The following is a 3,907-nucleotide window of genomic DNA, read 5'->3' on the forward strand; positions in this document are numbered from 1 at the left end:
GCCCTTGGACCATCAATCGGTGGATTCGGCGTTAGTTAGCATGCTCGTGCGTCACGCTGACCCTTTCCGGCCTGCAGCGCGGGTCAGAAGGTTTGTGATTGAGCCGTGCCCGTGGCCACCGGCCACTGTCAAATTCCTATGTCGTAATAGGCCCCCGAGAGAGAGAGAGAGAGAGAGAGAACGGAGAAGCGCCGCGCGCCACAATTCACTTTCATTTCACGGCTCATCACCTGCACGGTGTTACCATAATTTTGCGCCACCGCCAGCGACTGCCTGTTCCCGTTTGCGTTTGCGCATTGCGTGCTCGGCCGATGCCATAATGGCTGACTGATTTCTCCTTCCTCCCAAACGGCCACTTGGCCACCGTGGGCCTCCCCAAAAATGGAGATGCATGGAGTGTGTGCTCTCGCGGCAGCCTCGCGTTACGCAGCACGCTGTGGCCGCGTGTATTAATTACAACCCGAAACCCTGGACCCCGTGGCGGCGTGAAGTGGAATGACAGGTTCGTCACTCGTTACATCGCGCCCGAGACGAAAGAGAGAACGAAAACAATCGAATCGAAAGACTCGACGGAGAACGCGCCACAAGTGACGAACCCGCGATCGTTGGTGACGGGCTTGACGCGGTGATCTTCGCAGCCGCGCTGCCGATCGTTGAGCGGAGTCTGCCGATGGAAAGCGAAAGTGAATTACGACGACCGGTTGTCGGTGGCCAGCCCAGCGAGTCGTGTGCACTCTTCAGTTCCGTTTTCGAAAAAAGGGCTCGCCGGCGTCCCGAGCTCCGGGATCGCGGCACTCCGGAAGTCTCCGGGCCTCTATTGTAGCAATTGTGGCCGCGTCGCGTGTGAACTTTGTGGCGTTAAAAGGCGGACCCGTTTGACCTTTCGGGGGGGGCCCTTTCGAGGCTGCACGATTTCACTTTAGTACCCGGGGCCGGAAATGGGGCCGCTGGGAAGATGTTCCTCGAGTGAGGCTTGCGCGAAAGGTGGTTAACCTGGCCACCGCAAAGTGTACGGTTGTGTCACACACCGTGTGGTCCGTGTGTTTTGTGGACACCCCGCTACACAAACACAGAAGCGGGCGGCCCGCGGCTCGCCAAACGACAACTTCTTTCCAAAACCGGACCGCCGACGTCGTGTCGTTGGACCGACGGCGTTTGGGAAAGTTAATTATGCACTGTGTCCGTGTGGCTACCAAGTGGCCAGTTGCTGGTTGCGGTTTTGCTGCCGCTGGCCAGGCAACATACGTTTGTATGCGTTTGAAGCGGAGTTTGGAGCCGAGTAACGGAGTAGCGCAAATATTCACACGTTCCGTTGCCAGGTCCCGCCGATACCTAAATTGTCCCACCCGATACCTCCCACGGGTGGGGCGTTGAAGAAGTAAAATCCAGCAACAGAAAACTACAGACAGACGGCGTTTCAATGACATCGATTTCTCGATCGCCGTTGTCGCAACCTGTGGAGCGATCGGTAGCTGACCGGCCAACAGTCGGGTCGGGTCGGGTGGTTAATTGGCGAAAAAGGGGCGGTGGATCAGCACTCAAAGGGGGGTGCCAATTGTTGGGTATTTGTAGGAAAAAATGTCACCCTGTGCGACGGAAATCGAAAGTGACACCCGCGCCAGATTGATGAAGGCTGCCGATACCTGTCTTCCCCGACAGCCCGTTCGAACCCCGATTTTCCGCCTTTATCCGGTGGGGCCTTATGTAACACGAAATTGTCACCCGGCCGCTGCGGGCAAATTGGTGAATAATGGAGGGGCCGACGGTAAACAAGACGGGCAACATTACTCGCAATGATTTATGGTCCTTGAGGCCGGCCGGATTTGCAGGTGCCAAAAATCGCTGTCCATTAACGATCCGCTTTGGTTGGAAGGTGGTAAACGGATTGTCGTTGTTCGTGGCTAGAGCCCCAACGTAAACGACGCTTTGAATGATAAATTGACCGCCCTGTGATGTGTTTTTGATGAAACTCGGTTTCGCTCCACGTAGTCAATATTTGACGTTTGTTCGAAAAGAAAGTCCGAAGGCACTGGCTCCCAATTGGCCGTCCTGTGGGGCGTAATCGCGAATCCTGGATCGGACGAAATAAATCATAGCCCGGTGCGGTGCGATACGATCTCGCATAACCGGTATCGGCCGCCGTTTCCGGCGTGGTGAGCGGCCGCCCGGAGCCGTGGGAACGCAATATGGATATTCAGGAAGCCCCGCAACTTTGTGTGGTTCGATAAGCTGCACAGCTGCAAGGGACGATTCGAACTGGCTTAGTCCTCCATTGGCCCCGGGCCCTCTCCGATAGCCTTGTGCGATACACAAACTGTTCGTCCGATCTCGATTCGACCGTTCTCTTCGACCGCTAAACGTTCGAACCGGATGCTAACATTAACTAAATAAATGGCCGGCCCAATTCAATGCGTTCCGTGCCCGCGGAGTCCAGCGGGGTGTTCTTCTTACCTGCAAACGGAAGAGAGAAAAAGGAGTCAATTAGACCGACTGCAGCAGGGTGCCTAATGAGTGCTTTTGTCGATCGAAAGGTGGAAATCACTTTTCAGACCGATTCCTGCGCCAATGGAACGCTTCCATTCGTTCTTCCGCGTATCAACCTGATCCGCTCGCCCGTTACTCACCGACACATTCTTTCGAGCGTGTCGTGCTGTAACTGCGCCTTTTTTCAACCCGCAAAAAACCCGCACCCAGCCGCTCATGACGCAGGGGGTTATGTCTCCATTTCATGCTGCAAACTCTTTTGTTGCCGTCGACGGCAGCGACGACTTTGGACCAGTTTCTGGCGAAAACAGTCAGCCTGCCAGCCGGGCCAGTCGGAGAGTTTTATTAATTGCAAAAACCATTTACAGACACCCCGAGAGCACCTAACGGCGGCGAATCAATTAATGGCCGCGCGTGTAGCGAACCAGCTTGGGGTAGAAAATGATTAATTGAAAGCGCTTTCTAATGAGGGAAACGAATCACAGCCCCCCGACGCGGCTGTCGTCATTAAAAGGAGTGCAGACTCCTGGGCTGTAACGTGTATCCTGTGGTTCCCGTGCTCCACGAAATTATGCTGCGCTGATGGCGGAAGTACGCAGAACGGTTCTGCGGACACGTTTGAGTGACACGTTGCCACCGCCACTCGGCGGTGTCTGAGGGTGTCAACTTTGGGTCGAAGGAGTGTGGTGGATGCAGCCTCTTAAGTTTAGAGCGACAATGTATATGTGGAGAAGGCAGACCCGTTAAACAATGTAGCAGAGCGAACGATATAAACATTGGACTCAGCATAAACATGATCACGCTACGCGGGCGACGATCGATTATGCTGAGCATTGCAAAAAGGGTCACGTAAGCCACCACAGTTAGGTCGCAGTAGGTTGCGATGAGTGAAGACGAATTTTAATCTTAATCCAAACGCGGATGCGAGAGGTTGTGCTCTGCGCATACCGCACAGTTCAATTAAAGCGTAATAAAGTCGAGTGTATTAAAACAGAGATGTAAGTGTAGACTATCCCTACATTTCAGGAGAAGCAGATGATAACTCATTCAGCCGTCCAAGGACAGGTCAACAGGGTCGTTTGGCGGCCCGCAAGAGCCCGGTGTCAAGCAGGAAATACAAATTACAATGCCCGAGGGGAGGTGCTTTGTGGCCATAAAAACCCGTATCAGACCCACACTTGACCAGGGAGCGAAGGTTCGTCGCTTGCACCGCGTTGTAGTCTTTCGTTTTGCCGTCGATCCGAGGCCCGGGTGGCTTTTGTCTGGCAAGTTGGCTCGCCAGTCACGGTTGCTGCACGAGCGTTTCCTGTGAACAATCCCAAATCTTTGCCCCGAGCCGATCCGATCCGGTCGCTTAGATCGTAAAGTCTCTCCCTCAACCTTTACGGTGCGGCCAAATCAGGCGTATCGTCAACACGTCGCC

This window comes from Anopheles bellator, chromosome 1, assembly GCF_943735745.2.
Source record: "Anopheles bellator chromosome 1, idAnoBellAS_SP24_06.2, whole genome shotgun sequence".
NCBI classification, from domain to species: domain Eukaryota; kingdom Metazoa; phylum Arthropoda; class Insecta; order Diptera; family Culicidae; genus Anopheles; species Anopheles bellator.